Genomic DNA, 18,589 nt, shown 5'->3' on the forward strand with positions numbered 1-18,589 from the left:
CCCACAATGGACATGTGACACAACAAGACCAATCCAGAGCCAAATAAGCATCAGAGCCAACAATCTACAGGTCAAACACTCAGGAGAACATCCCAATCTGTCCCCCGCAACATACCCATCCCCAAGTGGACATTAAGAGGAATGCTAGGCACATCCAACTACCTGGAGGAACTGTGTCAACTTGAATATGTATGAAACATAGATGTCGCATGAAACACCATTAACATTGTCTCTCTCTCACACACAGGGCAACATCGACGATCTCCCCCCAACACTGGGGGGGGAAGAATCACAGTCCCAGGCTCTGCGTGAAGACGATACCACCGGCAGCGACGACTCTCACCACTCAGTGGATGACCCCGACCAACTTGGACCCTCTGGTGCCCAAGCCCCTGAAGCACCTGCGTCAGGTACATCTGTGCCAACCACCACCCCCATTCCTGCCACATCCCAGGACACACCCAGGAGCCCTGCTCGCACTGAACAACAGAGCCAGTCTGACCAGGAGGGACAAGGTTCTCCGGGCACCCAGGAGGAGGCAGGCAACCCTGCAAATGCCATCCCTCAGGGGTCCCGTAGACCCGATGTGCCCACAAGGGCAGGCCAGGCTCAAGTGGGCAGGGGTGGTGGGAGTGGAGGCAGGCGGAGGCGCGAACCTGACCAGCCAGCTCAGGACACCGGTATGTCACACATACGCAACATCCTGGACTCATACCAGCATGACACCAGAGGCATCAACCAGGTCGTGTCCAGAATCTCCGAGATGCAGGGGTCCCTCGATGAGATTAAGAACCTGCAGGTCGAGCATCATGCCAGTCATCAACAACACCAAGGAGGGATGGAGGCAAGACTGGCTGAGCTCCTGGCGGTGCACAGGGACATGAGCCAATCACTCCGTCAGATCGCCCAAAGCATCGGCAACCCTCCCTGTGCCACCAGGCGTAGACCAGCACCAGACACAGGGAGGGAGGAGGAGGAGGAGGATTCGTCTGACGGAGCGTCCCCAGCATCGTCAAGGCCTGCATCTGAGGGTCCCCGGAGGAAGGTGGGTCGTCCACTGAAAAGACCGTGAGAGTCAGCGGACCATCCACATCTCCCAGGTCACCTGGCCTGGCACCTGGCCCTCTGGCGCAACAGCAGCACCTCATCCAATGACATTCTCTGCCACATGGACTTGCTGGTCACAGTCTGACCAATGATGACCAACACTGTGCCCTGGACTCTGATGACTTCCAATGCCAAGGATACCATCTCCCCCTGTGAACTTTGGATTCTATTCCCCCGGTAGAGCACCTAATTGCATCTACCAAACCACTTACCCCACCGCAAATAAATATATCACTTTGGACATGAGACGTTCCTGTCATTTTGCATTATTCAATGACATATGTGTGTGGAAATGTCAAACTATGCCTGAGTGTTGAACTAACTCCAGCCATCCATACCCTGGGATCAGAGTCTGGTACAGGACACACATGGGTCACAAGGTATCATTCAATGTAGGCATGGAGCATAACACTCACCTGTGATGGCCTCTGGCTGCTGAGGGGGTGCTTGCTAAACTGTGCGGAGAGACCTATTTGGGAGATCATCATCAAGGCGTAGAGGTCATGGCTCATGTGGAGGTTCCCGGGGAGGGAGTCCCAGGTATGTGTGGCCAGGTGGGAGAACAATGTCCTGTATGCTGGAGTACGGTGGATGTGAAGAACGGTGGCCAGGGCAAGGTTGGATGCACGGAGATGGCCCAACGGGATCTAGGATGACAGACGTACAAGGTTGGTTGGGGTCGGGGTTATGGACTGCTTCCTGAGTGTGGGTGGGGAGTGTGGAGGTCATCCTGCAGCAGACAGTGATCCATTGCAGCTATCTATGGTGGACGGTGAGGTGGCTGGGGCGCCGGGTGTTAAATCTGAGGTGTGCAGATGCACCCTGGAAGTGGACCAGTTTCCTGGGAGTTTGGATGTACTTGCTACGTAGAGGGCAGGCCAGGATTTGACACAGATGTTGTCATGGACCTGGGGGATGGTCTGTCTTTTCTTGGAGTGGATCTATCTGTGGATCATGTGCATAATGCAGAGGGCGTTGCAGCATGAGGTACAGATGGTGTGGACTAGCATGGCATATGTGAGCGAGCCAAACATGATGCACACCATCTTGTGTGTGTGGCCACTGGGTGCTTGTGCAGGGCTCTTGCGGCTGGGACACATGCACTTGACCCAGCTGGAAGGGGACAATCCTCAGATGATCACCTCAGTCCTGTACAAGTCTAGCCTCAGGTGGCTCATGTGCAGCCATTCATCAATGGATCTCATGCATACTTGAATGATGGAACTGCCAATGTCTGTGTATTTGTTGAGGGTGAGGAGCACCTGGCTGTCAATGGCATACGAGCTGATGATGAGGTGCTGTGCGCATGTGATGGTGGAGAGGGGGGTCCTGGACTCTCTGTAGATTGACATGCTGAGAGATGATACCTGTGCCATGTCCCAGATGATGACACCATACTACATGCTGAAGCCTTGAGTCCCACTCCCATGCCCTTGCTGGGCTACAGAGCCTGTGGGGAGTATTAGGGACGTGACCTGGTTGGTGTGACAGGGTCTGGAAGGTGGGGCAGCGCAGTGTAGGCAGTTGGAGTTGCACACTCAGCATGCAACGGTGTCGTGTGTGTGCCCAGGGTATGTCTGACAGCAGGCGTTAGATGTGCGGATGGACATAGCTCGGAGTGTGGCTGATACATCAGACTGTAGTGTGATGTGGGTTATGCAAGGACAGGATGGTGGTGCAATGTGCACCTTGCATGTGCTGATGGTCCAGCCTTTGGCACCGCGTGGCGGCAACAGTGGCATAGACAAGTTGAGGACAGCCAAATGAATGGGTGGAGGGAGGAAGTGAGGAGCATCTTGAAGGCATGTGTGTTGCCAAATCTGGATACTCTGTGGGCCCTTGCTGCAGGGGCCGCAGCAGCAGGCGGCATCTCCTTGCAAAATGACAGAATTTGCACACATAGACTAGGATGTCAGAAGGACAACTGCAACAGGCACGTGTGTAAAGTAAGGAGTGTCCAGTGTCACATGGCACACCCAGAGACAATGCATGCACAATCACCAAAGAAGCATGACACTGGATCAGGAAAATGAAGGCCGACCTGCGCACAGGAGACACACCCTCAGCAGCTGTTGATGGCCCATTGTGTGCACCAACATGCCAAAAAACATACACAACCATGTACTTCATGCCCAATAGGGAGCCTAACCCATGAGCAACTGCATGCATGTTGCTAAACTACACATGGACTCCTATGCATAATCTTCCACAACTATGCCAGATATGCCGCATGCAAAGTGGCAAGAGACCTGCATTGACAGAGATGAGGCACCTTGGAGTGTGACGTACACCTTTATTACTCAGCCTCACACTAAGGGAAATGCATCAATTGGAACAGACTCACAGGTCATTTGGCTGACCATGTGTGACCTACACTGGACACCCCCTTCAACACACAGATGTGTAAATCCTACTGAGCTGGCACACAAGTGAAGGGGTTGAGCCTAACACCCTTGCTGTACACGGAGAGTCTACAATTTCCCATTGAGCCTCATATGGGGATGTCCCACACTATGTCCACCATTAGCATCCCGTATGTTCCTGAGGGACGTTATACACACATTGATGCCTTCATCAGAATCCACAAACCATTACAGATGACTGTCAGGAAGGGTGACCATCAATTCATGGGAGCCATGCAACACGTCATGTGGCCCACGGTGAGTCGATATGTATGCATGGTAACACAACATGCACAGGAGCAGTCCCCACATATCACAAACACGTACCACCCACAAAATGCCTTGCTGCACTCCTTACCCCAAATGACTTTTCACCATGTTTGTGCATGTAGCTCTGATCCAGCACATGTTGCAATACTCATGAGGAATAGCAGGAGGGCAATGATGACATGAGCAGACGACAGCCGCAAGAACCTGTGGAGGCCAGACACACAACAAGTCAGCGAAGAGCTAGCAATCCTCAGACATGTACATGTACTCTACAGGAATGATGTTGTCACCATGCCCTTAATAAATTTAGTGTCCCAGCTAATATGTGTGGAATGACATCATCACTTGAATGACACATCAGAACACACGTCCAAGTCACTTAGCACACAGTCAGCTCGACACACACATTGCAACACATGCCACACAAGGCTCAAAGCGTGCACACTCAGACACAGGGACTCACCATCACAAGAAGAAGTTGCGGATAAGCTGACTCCGGATGTCCTCATCCTCATCCTCACTTGCCCCGTGCCCGAGCCCTTCATCCTCCACGGGGGGATGATCCTGCTCATCCGGATCAAGGATGAGTGGCACGGCCTTCTCCACTGCCATGTTGTGCAGCATGCAGCACACAATGAAGATTTTTCAGACCTTCACCGGGGCATATGGGAGGGCGCCGCCGGTCTTGTGGCGGCACCGGAATCTGCTCTTCAGGAGTCTAAACGTCCTCTCAATCACGCGCCTCGTCTGCCCATGGGTGTCGCTGTACCGGTGTTCTGCGGCTGTTCTGGGGTTGCGGAGAGGCGTCATCAGCCATGGCATGTTGGGATAGCCAGAGTCCCCTACATGGAAACATCATGTGAAGAAGTGGGTCAGGAGATGCCGTAAGATACAAAGATAGTGCTGAACACAGGACTAACAGAGTATACTCACCAACAAGACATGCTCGTTCCGCGTGCAGCTGCAGCATCATTTCTGGCACCCTGCTACGCCTCATGATGTATGCATCGTGTGCGGACCCTGGAAAATGGGAACAGACATGGGAACTCAGAATGTTAGCAAGACACACCACAAGGGCATTAATGGAGTGGTAATGTTTGTTGTTCCTATAGGCTACCTCCTGTGCCTGTGGTGGTACCAAAGCCACATGTGTCCCATCAATGGCCCCAATTACATGAGGCATCCCTCCCAGGGCATAAAACTCACCCTTGACACCTGTCAACTGCTCATGAGTGGGAAAATGGATGAATTTTTCCAGGTGCACCAACATGGCTTCTATAACATCATGCAGGACACGGCTGAACATTGTCTGGGACATGCCACCGACATCAGCTATGGTCAATTGAAACGTGCCGGTGGCAAAATAATGTAGGGCTGCCATCACCTTCACCTTGGGGGTCAGAGCTGTAGGATACCTGTGTTGTGGTTGGAGGTGTGGTGCAAGCCGGCGGGTCAAGTCATCTATCACCTCTTGCGAGAAGCGGTATCTGCGTATGCAGTCATGTTCACGCATGGCATCCAGGTCTGGCATTCGTCTGGGGAGAGGCGGTGCCCTGCAGAGATTTGGAAGGAATAACGAAGAGTGAGTACATTACCACACCAATGTCACTGAGGTGAGCACATGTTCAACAGCTAATACACATCTGCTTAATACAGAGTCTGTGCTGTACAATACAACCAGGACATGTGGGCCAGCCAGGTGATACTCCTACGAAGAGCCAGCCACAATAGTTGCATGGCAATGTTGACGTGACATGCCATTAAAATAGCTGTGGGCCAGTGTAAGTGACAAGCCAGACACATTACAGAGTGACAGACATCCACATATCTGCATTTGAAGGATGTCATCTCATATAGACAGCTGGCGGGAGTCTAGTCGCACAGGTCACATGTCATCTGGAAATGGACAGATAACGCACATTTCCATTAAGGGGTCCATGTCAAAAACTGATGACACAGACATTGAGAGAACGCAGATATTGCCTCATGTCAGGAAGTCATCTTCGAACCATCATGACACATGTAATGTGTGAGTCCACATGTGGCATGGTGTGCGTATATGTGTGTCATGCACATATGCATACAGACACATGTTGGATGCTGCAACAGCAGATGGAGTTGACGGAACACCAACGGAAAGCTTATGGGAACACATGACACACACATGACATAGTCACATCGTGGCACGTTGGGAGTCACATGTCAGGTGTAATTATCCGTGTACCTGGCATCAGGGGACAGTTGCGGGTGTTGCTGACTGTGCCATACCAGTGATGCAGTGCTTGACATGTGTGTCCTATATGCACACATGTGCAAAGTGTGAAGGGGAAGCGTGCCACGTAGTGCCCCATCACACATGACATGTGTAAACAGCTCATTACACATCTATTGTGCCACAACATGAGGAGACATGTGCCACATCACGCGTGTACGGGCCGTACACGCGTGAGTACGTGCCGTATCACTAGGCCCTACGGTACCCCCAACTATAGTGATAGGCACGTACTCACGCGTGTACGGCCTGTACACACGTGAGTACGTGCCGTATCACTCAGACCTACGGTACACCCAACTATAGTGATAGGCACGTACTCACGCGTGTACGGCCCGTACACGCTTGAGTACATGCTGTATCACTAGGCCCTACGGTACCCCCAACTATAGTGATAGGCACGTACTCACGCGTGTACGGCCCGTACACGCGTGAGTACGTGCCGTATCACTCGGACCTACGGTACCCCCAACTATAGTGATAGGCACGTACTCACGCGTGTACGGCCCGTACACGCGTGAGTACGGCCCGTATCACTGTAGTGATGGTGCCCTAGGGGTACGCGTGAAACGCGCCGTACCTGTGTGGGGATTTAAGAATTACAATGGGGACACATGAGGGACAAGTATTAGGGCCTAAATGCATGCTGGTTGTCATGGATACCGAGTTTCAAGTTCAAAATTTTACATCATGTGGTCTGGAAAAAGCAGTTGGCCACATTTTACATTGTTGCAAAGTGGTTGTTGACTTCACATGATGCTGTAAAATCGAAAGATGCAAAGGCTGTCACTGATGTATGTTTAAAGGGATTGGAGGAAACATAGGATGCACATGAGTCTGACCAATCACTCTGTACTCCTGTAAATGAAATAGGCCAGCAAGGCAGATATAAGGTAGGCAGAACCCATGAGAGGGCACTTGCCTGCACAACATGTCAGTCGATACCACTGCTGCTGTATTGTCTCCCTCTGGCACCATGTCAAGGACTGTGGAGAGGGCCCAGCCTTTCACCCAGGAGGAGAATGAGGCCCTGCTGGATGTGATCCTCCCACAGTACCCCATGCTGTATGGTCGCCCAGGGGAACAGGTGAGTGCTGACTCCACTACCTTTGCCTGGGCACCTTTATTGTGTCTGTCACTTCTGGCATTGTGGCCAGGTGTGACAGACATGCAATGTTGGGTGGAGTGGGTCCCGGGGGGGGGGTGGCTTATGTCTCTCATGCAGGGCTTGATGTAGTTCATGTGTGCACTCCTCACTTGCATTGTGCTTACTGTGACATTCACTGCATAGTGCATGGCACATTCTGCCAGCCTAATCCTCTTGGGCATTCTTGTTCTATTGTCCTGCGGTGATTCAGTGGTCGCCCCGGTGTGACAGGTGACTGCAACCACAGATGTGTGTGAGAGTTGAGTGGGGCTTTGGTGAAAGTGGTGAGAGTGTCCAAATGATGTGTACGCCCCCTGGACATTGATGTGTGTGAATGTTTCTTGTCATGTGGGTGAGTGTCTATGTGGAGTGTTGTACCACAGCTGCATGGAGGAGGCAACTGCTCAATCCATCTGATGTGTGAAGTTAGCCGTGCTGTGTGTCTGACTTGCTGAGCTAGCCCCACACCTGTGACCCCCCCCCTGGCAAGTGGCACATGTGCAGAGTGAGGTTTGCATCCGCTGTTGCCAATGGCAGGTGATTGATGTGTGCCTGTGTGTGTCTGTGTACTCTGCTGAGGTTTCGTCAGTGGCCTGGGGCATGTGACTGCTTTGCGGTGCTGTCCATCAGCCTTGTGTTGCTTGGGATGCACATTGTGTGCCATGATCAGGGATTGTTTCGCACCCCTCATGCCACCTGTGTACTTACTATGCCATGTAGTGCATTGGTGCGTCCCCAGTGGAAAAAGTCCCTATGACTAAGGTGCTATTACTTGCCAGCATACTATGCCCTGTTGAACAAATCTAAGATGTTCAAAAGTGTGTCTCTGTGACATGGTGCAGGTGTAGTGATGTTGTCCCACTTTGTCATCCACACAGGTATCCCCCTACCACAAGGGGAAGATCTGGAAGGATGCCGTCAAGGCCGTGCAATCGGCGGAGGGTCGCAGTCGGCGCCTGCCACAAGTGAGGAAGAGATGGCAGGACATCCGGTGCTGGACCCGGAGGATCGCCCGGGTCATGCTGAAGGACTCACCTCCTCGCAAGCATGGCGGGCGCCGGCGCCTGACCCACCAGATGCGGCGTGTCCTGGCGGTGGTCTTCCCTGACCTAGATAGGCGGAAACAGGAGTTACAGCAGCAGGAAGGGGGTAGGTACATGTGTGTTTGTTGTGTGTCGCCAGCTTTTGGGGCTGCTCAGTCGCCTGGATACACTGCCAGGCTATATATGTGCAGTGCGTATCCTGTACCCCAAAGTCAACCTGTGCTGTTCTTCCTCCCTTCCCCTCCTTACCATGTGTGTTAGAAAAGGTAGACGGACCGGGAGGGCCGGCCGGGGTCAGGGGGAGAGGTCTCCGGGGAGAGCCGTCTCCAGCGATCGTACAGACAAGTAACTTCCCCCCCACAGACAGATATCACACACGGATAAGGTTCAGTGTTCTTTATAGGTACTTAGTTACGATACGGTAGAATGGTACAAGGAGGTCTGGACTCAGGGGTCCCCTCGATTAGAGTCTCGTAAGGTAGGGAAGGGGGTAGCGGGTCAGTCTATTTACCAATCAGGTAGTTTGGATGAGATGATGCTGAGCTCACAATCCTCGAGCTTGGTGGTGAGGTGGTACGGTCCGCGGCAGCGCCAGCAGGTCCCGGTAAGGATGGTCGATACAACGGGCCGCGGCAGCGCCAGCAGGTCCCCGGAAGATGTACGGTCCGCGGCAGCGCCAGCAGGTCCCGGTGAGGATGGTCGTTACAACGGGCCGCGGCAGCGCCAGCAGGTCCCAGGAAGATGAACGGTCCGCGGCAGCGCCAGCAGGTCCCGGTGAGGATGGTCGTTACAACGGGCCGCGGCAGCGCCAGCAGGTCCCAGGAAGATGAACGGTCCGCGGCAGCGCCAGCAGGTCCCGGTGAGGATGGTCGTTACAACGGGCCGCGGCAGCGCCAGCAGGTCCCCGGAAGATGTACGGTCCGCGGCAGCGCCAGCAGGTCCCGGTGAGGATGGTCGTTACAACGGGCCGCGGCAGCGCCAGCAGGTCCCAGGAAGATGAACGGTCCGCGGCAGCGCCAGCAGGTCCCGGTGAGGATGGTCGTTACAACGGGCCGCGGCAGCGCCAGCAGGTCCCAGGAAGATGAACGGTCCGCGGCAGCGCCAGCAGGTCCCGGTGAGGATGGTCGTTACAACGGGCCGCGGCGGCGCCAGCAGGTCCCAGGAAGATGAAGGTTGCAGAAGGCTGCGGCAGCGCCAGCAGGCAGGACGATGGTTCACAAGAGCGGGCTACGGCAGCGCCAGTAGACCGTCAGGGTTGAGTTCACTCGGTGTCTCTCGACTCCAGGATACAACTGCCTTCCTGCTCCGGAGCTGCCTCAGTTATAGGGCTGGTGCCCTTTGATGTCCGGGCCCTCGCACTTGGAGGTCGGAGGGTCCGGGATGAAGGTGTCCAGACACCCAGCAGGGGGTGGAGCCAGCGCCTGGGGGAGCTGGAGGCGATCGGCACCTGGCGGGGGGAAGAGCCCTTGACACTTCGTTCTCCCATTGACCTGCCAAGTGGTCCGCTCACCTCCTGGGTGGATGGTGGTGCCGGGATGTCGGGGCCGGCCAGGCCCGGGGTTAGGGTCGAGGGGAGGCCATGCGGCCGCGTGGTGCAGGGCCCAAGATGGCGGCTTGACCCGGCCGGGGAAGCCGGTGGGGCTGGACCCCGTGATGAGTAGGGGTCCGAGGGCAGAGGGTCCGTCGGGAGACGGAGTACAGGTGCTTGCCGCGGGGATATGCCAGGTGGGCCGGAGTTCGGGCCCTGTCGAGCGGGGAGGGAGCAAGCCGCCTGTGAGGCCTGTCCAACATGCGTCCCCCCCAGCTGAAGGCGGGGAGAGTCACCCATCTCCTTGGGGACTCTCTTCGTCGAGGCGGAAAAAGCGGGACAGGCCATCCGCGTTGGCATGGTCTTGGCCTGGTCGGTGCTCCACAGTGAAGTCCATTCCCTGCAGGGAAATGGACCAGCGCAAGAGTTTTGGGTTCTCCCCCCGCATCTGCATCAGCCATTGCAGGGGTCGATGGTCGGTTTGTACCCGGAAGTGGGTACCGAAGAGATAGGGTCGGAGCTTTTTGAGGGCCCACACTACTGCAAATGCCTCCCTCTCGATGGTGCTCCAACGCTGTTCTCGGGCCAGGAGACGTCGACTGATGAAGGCCACCGGCTGGTCATGACCTTTGGGGTTCAACTGAGAGAGGACGGCTCCGATGCCGTGGTCGGAGGCGTCGGTCTGCACCACAAATTCCCGACTGTAATCGGGGGCCTGGAGCACCGGGGCGGTGCACAGGGCGGCCTTCAGCTCCTCGAAGGCCGCTTGACAATCAGGAGTCCAGTTGACCCGCTTCGGTTGATTCTTGGATGTGAGACCCGTGAGGGGCCCCACGATGCTGCCGTAGTCCTTCACGAACCGCCGGTAGTAGCCGGTGAGCCCCAAGAAGGCTCGGACCTCGGTCTGGGTGACGGGGGGCTGCCAGGACTGGATGGCGGCAATCTTAAGTTGTAGTGGGGCCACCAGCCCGCTTCCCACTTGGTGCCCAAGGTAGGTCACAGACCCTTGGCCAATTTGGCACTTGCCGGCCTTAATGGTGAGGCCGGCCCGCTGGAGGGCTTGGAGGACCTCTTGGAGGTGACGGCGGTGGTCGGACCAGTGGCGGCTGTATACAGCGATATCGTCCAGGTAGGCAGCGCTGAATTCTTCGAGCCCCGCCAAGACCTGGTTCACAAGACGTTGGAACGTGGCGGGGGCATTCTTCATGCCAAAGGGCATGACCTTAAATTGATAGTGGCCATCGGGGGTGGAGAAGGCTGACCATTCCTGAGCCCTGGGTGTGAGGCCGATCTGCCAGTAGCCCGCCGTTAGGTCGAAGATACTAAGGTAGCGGGCGGCCCCCAGCCGGTCGATCAGCTCGTCTGCTCGGGGGATGGGATGAGCGTCGGTCCGGGTGACAGCGTTCAAGCCCCGGTAGTCGACGCAGAATCTCAGTTCAGGGGCGGTGCCGGGGGCAGCGGCCTTGGGAACTAATACAACCGGACTGGCCCAGGGACTGTCCGAGGGCTCGATGACCCCGATCGTGAGCATCTTGGCCACTTCCTCCTGTATGCAGGCCCGTACCCGATCTGGTACGCGGTAGGCCCGGTGCCGGACAGGGGGACTGTCCCCGGTGTCTACGTCGTGCAAACACCAAGGGGTGACCCCGGGGGTGAGGGAGAACAGGGCAGCGAACTGCAGCAGGAGGTCCCGGCAGTCCTGGCATTGCTCCGAAGTGAGGGCGTCAGAGAGCCGGACCCCATCCACGGAGCCGTCCTTCTCCTGAGTCTTTAGGAGATCCGGGAGGGGCTCGGAGTCTTCTTCTGTACCACTGTCTGTCGCCATCAAGAGGCTTAGTTCGGAGCGCACAAAGTGTGGTTTGAGCCGGTTGGTGTGGAGGACCCGCAGGGGGTTCCGGGGGGACCCCATGTCGATGAGGTAAGTGACGGGGCTTTTTCGCTCGACCACTTTGAAGGGCCCCGTCCACTTGTCTTGCAGGGCACATGGTTCGGTGGGGGACATCACCCATACTTGCTGCCCAGGCTCGAATTCAACGGAGGAGGCATTGTGATCATACCACCTCTTCATGTCCTCCTGGCTGGCCTCGAGGTTCACCTTGGCCATCTCCCTGAAGCGCCGGGTCTGGTTTCGTAGGGCCAGGATGTATTTGAAGACGTCGGGAGGGGTCGTTAAGGGGGCCATCTCCCAACCTTCCTTGACTAGGCTGAGGGGCCCTCGCACAGGGTGCCCGTACAGGAGTTCGAAAGGGCTAAAGCCGAGGGACTTCTGGGGGACTTCTCGGTAGGCGAAGAGGAGGCACGGGAGTAGTACATCCCACTGGCGACGGAGAGGCTCTTCCAATCCCCCAATCATCCCCTTGAGAGTGCGGTTAAAACGCTCCACTAGTCCGTTCCCTTGGGGGTGATAGGGAGTCGTGAATCTGTAGGTGACCCCGCATTGTTGCCAGAGGGACTTCATGTATTTAGATATGAAATTCGTACCTCAGTCGCTGACGACTTCTCGGGGGAAGCCTACCCGGGAGAAGATCCCCATCAGGGCCCGGCCAACCACCGGAGCTGTCACTGTCCGTAGGGGCACCGCCTCGGGGTAGCGGGTGGCATGGTCCACTAGTACCAAGATGAACCTGTGTCCTTGTGCCGTGCGGGGGTCCAGAGGCCCCACAATGTCTATCCCCACCCTCTCGAACGGGGTGGTGACCACAGGGAAGGGTTGCAGAGGGGCCTTCAGCTTCCGACCACTCTTCCCGCTGGCTTGGCACGTGGGGCAAGATCGGCAGTGGTTCAGGACGTCATTCCTCATTTTCGGCCAGAAAAAGTGGGTCACCAGGCGACTGTATGTTTTGTCCTGGCCCAGGTGTCCAGCCAGGGGGACATCGTGGGCCAGGTTGAGCAGAAAGTCTCGGAAGCGGAGCGGTACCACCAGAACTCGACCGGCCCCCAGCTCGGCGATTCTTTGCTCGCTGTAGAGCAGGTCGTTGTCCCAGTAGACCCAGTGGGTTCCGGTGGTGTCCCCGGCGTTTTGGGTATCGGCTTGTTGGCGGAGTCCCTCGAGGGAGGGACAGGTCTTTTGTTCCTGGCGGAACTGTTCTTGGGTGGGCCCCCCCTCTTGACGCCACTGAGCCAGATCCGGAAGGTCCTGGTGTTGCGCGTCTACTTCGATAGTCGGGTCCGGGAGGTCGGACTCGCCGTTGTCCTCGACGGGGGCAACCGGGGGCGGAGGTGCTGGCCATTCGGTTTCTTCTGATCGGGGGGTGGCACGGGCGGCCATGGATCGGGTGGTTATGCAGGCCCAGTCCGGGAGGCCCAGCATCCCCAGGTGCTCTCTTTTCTCGACGGTGGCCCACGGGGAACTCTCGAGGTCATTCCCCAGGAGGCAGTCCACGGGGGCATCGTCCCGGACCGTCACCTTCAGTAGGCCGGAGACCCCTCCCCATTCAAACGGGACGCAGGCCATCTTACACATACTCTCAGAGTTATCTGCCGAGCGGACGGGGCAGAGAATGTTCGGCAGGATCTGCTCGGGCTTCACCAGATGACAGCGGACGGCCGTCACGCTGGCGCCGGTGTCACGCAAGGCCTCGGCTCTCTGTCCATTAATGGTCACCCACTGACCGTATTTCCTGGTGTTGGCGGGTAGGGGAGCCCGCGGAACCATGTCTCTTCCCCCTAGGCATGCCAGGACCATGGCGGCCGGTTCCCACCCTTGCTGGGCCGGCTCGTACTCTTCGGGTCCCTCCGATGATTGCTCTTCCCCTAGGGCAGAGGCCGCTACCTGGCGGGGCTTGGGTGTTTGATTTAGCGGGCAGTTCGGGTCATTGGCGTAGTGGCCTAGTCGCTGGCACCGGTGGCACGTGACGTTGGCTCGGTACCCAGGCCGCAACGGGGGGTTGCCCCGGCCGGCCGGAGGCGGGGTGCTGGCCACGGGTGTTGCTGGTAAGGCGTCTCTCCCTCGCCCCTGGCCCCCTCCTCCTCCCCGAGGACGGTGCTGGCCTTGGTTGCCTCTGTTCTGGTCGTGGGGCCCTCTCCGGCCCACTCGGGTGCTTTCCCACCGGTCAGCTTCGGCGGCGAGCTGCCGGGGGTCAGTCAGCTTACTGTCGAGTAGGTGCTGCCTGAGCTCGACGAAACAGTTGTTTGACAGGTGCTCCCATACCATAAGTTTGAAGAGTTGTTCGTAGGTGGTGACCTGACTTCCCTTGATCCAACCTTCGAATGCCCGGCTGAAATAGTTCACGTATTCTACCCAAGTTGTACCTGGGATCCTGGTGCAATCTCTGAACCTCTGGCGGTACATCTCGGGCGTGAGGCCGTAGCGGGTGAGGAGGGCAGCCTTCATGTGGTCGTAGGACGACATTTGGTGATCGGGGAGCTGCAGCAGGGCATCGCGACCCTCGTTGATAAATCTCCCCCAAAGTCCGGCTCCCCAATCACTCCGGTCGATCCGGTGGGAGGTCATTGCGATCTCATAGGCTTTAAACCACTGTTGTATGTCGTCTTCTCGGACATATTCGCGGACAACATCCTTGGGGATGTGAACTTTTTTCTCACTTGGCCCCGGGGTGTGTGGTCGCTCAGGCACCCCCAGTTCCTTATTCTGTTTGCGCAGTTCTATTTCCGCTAGTCGGCGCTCGTGCTCGAGCGTTATTTTTTTCTCTTCCAGCTCTCTCTGTCTCTGCTTTTCTTCTCGTTCCTCTCGAAGCCGCATATGCTCGAGGTTGAGTTTCTGTTCAGCTAACTTGAGTTCCCCATCCATCTTGAGTCGTGCCATCTCCAACTCGTGTAATCTGACTCCTCGGGAGCCGTGGCGTTCCCCTCCGGTGTGACGCTGGTTTGGTCTGGTGTGACGCTGCTTTGGTCGGAGGGTCCTGTGACCCCCGTTTCTGTCCATGACTCCAGAGCGCGCTTTAGATCATCCTTGGTACTCAGGCCGGTGGTAGCAATGCCAAGTTCTATGCAAAATTGTCTCAGTTCGCGGTGGTTGTATTCTTCTAATTTCTCCATTTGGAATTTCTCGGTGGAGCTGCTATCTTTGGTCGACATCGTGCTTATGTCGTGGGGTGAGCTACTTTCTGTACGATTACGCGTTGATTCGGATCGCGCCGCTGGCCACCAATGTTAGAAAAGGTAGACGGACCGGGAGGGCCGGCCGGGGTCAGGGGGAGAGGTCTCCGGGGAGAGCCGTCTCCAGCGATCGTACAGACAAGTAACTTCCCCCCCACAGACAGATATCACACACGGATAAGGTTCAGTGTTCTTTATAGGTACTTAGTTACGATACGGTAGAATGGTACAAGGAGGTCTGGACTCAGGGGTCCCCTCGATTAGAGTCTCGTAAGGTAGGGAAGGGGGTAGCGGGTCAGTCTATTTACCAATCAGGTAGTTCGGATGAGATGATGCTGAGCTCACAATCCTCGAGCTTGGTGGTGAGGTGGTACGGTCCGCGGCAGCGCCAGCAGGTCCCGGTGAGGATGGTCGTTACAACGGGCCGCGGCAGCGCCAGCAGGTCCCCGGAAGATGTACGGTCCGCGGCAGCGCCAGCAGGTCCCGGTGAGGATGGTCGTTACAACGGGCCGCGGCAGCGCCAGCAGGTCCCAGGAAGATGAACGGTCCGCGGCAGCGCCAGCAGGTCCCGGTGAGGATGGTCGTTACAACGGGCCGCGGCAGCGCCAGCAGGTCCCAGGAAGATGAACGGTCCGCGGCAGCGCCAGCAGGTCCCGGTGAGGATGGTCGTTACAACGGGCCGCGGCGGCGCCAGCAGGTCCCAGGAAGATGAAGGTTGCAGAAGGCCGCGGCAGCGCCAGCAGGCAGGACGATGGTTCACAAGAGCGGGCTACGGCAGCGCCAGTAGACCGTCAGGGTTGAGTTCACTCGGTGTCTCTCGACTCCAGGATACAACTGCCTTCCTGCTCCGGAGCTGCCTCAGTTATAGGGCTGGTGCCCTTTGATGTCCGGGCCCTCGCACTTGGAGGTCGGAGGGTCCGGGATGAAGGTGTCCAGACACCCAGCAGGAGGTGGAGCCAGCGCCTGGGGGAGCTGGAGGCGATCGGCACCTGGCGGGGGGAAGAGCCCTTGACACTTCGTTCTCCCATTGACCTGCCAAGTGGTCCGCTCACCTCCTGGGTGGATGGTGGTGCCGGGATGTCGGGGCCGGCCAGGCCCGGGGTTAGGGTCGAGGGGAGGCCATGCGGCCGCGTGGTGCAGGGCCCAAGATGGCGGCTTGACCCGGCCGGGGAAGCCGGTGGGGCTGGACCCCGTGATGAGTAGGGGTCCGAGGGCAGAGGGTCCGTCGGGAGACGGAGTACAGGTGCTTGCCGCGGGGATATGCCAGGTGGGCCGGAGTTCGGGCCCTGTCGAGCGGGGAGGGAGCAAGCCGCCTGTGAGGCCTGTCCAACAATGTGTTACCTGGTCTGTGTGTTATCACTATTGCACATGGTCATCTAGGCTGCCAGTTTATCAAGGTGCACACTGCTTTCAGCATCATGTGTGGGGGTGGTCTGCCTGTGCCCTGTCCTGTTCAGACATTTGGGGATGCATAATTGTTGGCACTGATGCTGAGTCCCAACATAGGAGTGTGAGGGTTCAAATGAACAGACTTGCTGCATGCATTACCAATGTTGTGGCCTCAGACATGATGTGCATGAGTGGGATATATGCATAGTGCCGGGACGGTTGCTCCTGTAACAGTCAGCTCATTCCAGGACCATGGAGCAGTGTGCACACTACAGTCCCCTGACACAGCCTGCCCTCCTACTCATGTGTGTGATCCAACACTGTGCACATTCACTGTGGGTTCATCATGGCTCTGCCTCTGTGGCATTGTTCCCTGGCCTAGGTAGTAGTTTTCACATGTGTGATACATTTGCCCAATGGACAGGGATACACCAGTTTGCTTGTGCATATTCACACTGGGCGGTGCCTGTGTGGCTATTCACAACAATCTGTTGATGTTTGTTTGTGACCAATATGTTTTGGCAGCCCTACAAGGTGATGTTGTGTTAATGAAGCTAGTTTTCAAGCACAGTTATTGTAACCCTGCATAAGAGCTTTCACTTCTTGATCGGTATCAGTCACATTGACTCAGGTATGGGTAGGTGTGTGCGGGAGGGGCGTACATATTCAACCCTGATGTTTCATTGCCAGTTCTGACTTGTGTGTGATGATTCGCAGTACAGAAAGTCATCGTGCAGTGCCCCCGTGATGTTTGCCAGTGCTTAATGTTCGGGCTTCATTGCCTGTGTCAGTTTTTGACAATCATTTATCCTGCTTGTACATTTTTGGCACCTGTGTGTGGTTCAGATGCTACACAGTTGTGACTTTGTGTGCTGACATCTGTGGGTACAATCTGGCTTGCCATGAGGGGGAACCCACAGTACAGCTAGGCTTTTTTGCTAAACAATTGTAGGCCCATTAGCCAATGCATTGTCCTGGGTGTGGACATGTGTGGCACTCCAGATGGCAGTCAGTAGGTCATATGTGTAGCCAACTGTGTGATCAGGTGACGGATAGCCATGTGACAAATGACATTATTCAAGTTGTTACTCAGAGAAAAGGTCCATTGGCACTCACAACACCTGTCAACATGTCTCAATGTTTCATATGCTTGACCTTGTTGTTTGGTTGTGAAGGACAATGATGTGCCTGCATGACAGATGTCTCCCAAGGAAGTGCACAAGACACCACCTTTACACTTTCCAGGGACACGCTGGCACATTTTAAAGTAAGGCACAGTTTGAACAAAACTTGTTTGGAGTTCCTACATATACATGTTCCCACAGTGTGCTAGCATTTGGGTTAGTCCTTGGTTGTTGCTGATACCAACTTACGAGTGTCAAGTCATCCAGACCACCCTGGTGCCATGTATATGTACTTACTGATACGCCATTTCTGCCTAACAGTGGCTGATTGAATGAGTCTGGCAGCTCAGACAATGACTGTGTACATGTAGTTTGGTGTGCACCTCCTTGTGTGACTTCTGCTATACAGACACATGTGTGCTGTGTTCACAGAGTGCCACATTCACACATGCTAGACATGTCCATTGTGTAAAGGGTTGTGATTCTCCAGGAGTCACAATGTATTTCTTTGGGGTGTCAAAAGTACTCACAGGTCTCTGAGTGTGGGGACACCTTCTGCATTGGCATGTGGTATTTGGCCTTGGGTGCAACAATACTGTTTGTTTCACGGTGAACAAGAGGTGGCATGCCTTCATAGTCTTGCTGTGCTCATCTGATCACAGACACTAGCTTCTCATGATCTTGTGATTTCAAGTTATTTGCTGTTGTGTCCTAATTTTCCTTGTTTCCAAGTGGCATGGTGGGTCAACCAACTGGGGAGTGCAGGGCTTACATATGTGGGGAGTATCCTAGATGTTACTCATGATGCCTTTCCTGATATGCACTGTTGCCTATTTTGTTTGGACTCATGTGTCAGATGTATACAGGTGACTGATTTTTTCCTGTCTCTTCACCTTGCCCACAGCATCATCGGAGGACACCGAGGGAGACACCGGCACGGACGTGAAGGAGGGATCGAGCAGTGGTGCCACCACTGCTGAGGAGTTGGTGGAATCTAGTGGCACGGAGGGCGAGGGGAGTGAGGCGGAGGACCTGCCCAGTACCAACACAGACTACGAGGCAGGCGGGTCTGAGGCTGAGCTCCCAGAGGGGGCGGAGGCTGCTCCCACAGCTGAAAGCAGCAGTACATCTCTCGCCACCCCCTCCATTCCCATCACCACCCTCCCACTTGCTCGGTCTCCGTTCTGTCCGTGCTAAGCCACACCGTGTCTTCTTCGTGCCAGGCACCGCACCCCCTGCCCCTGTCCCC

The sequence above is a fragment of the Triturus cristatus genome, chromosome 2_2 (genome assembly GCF_964204655.1).
Source record: "Triturus cristatus chromosome 2_2, aTriCri1.1, whole genome shotgun sequence".
In the NCBI taxonomy this organism is placed as follows: Eukaryota; Metazoa; Chordata; class Amphibia; order Caudata; family Salamandridae; genus Triturus; species Triturus cristatus.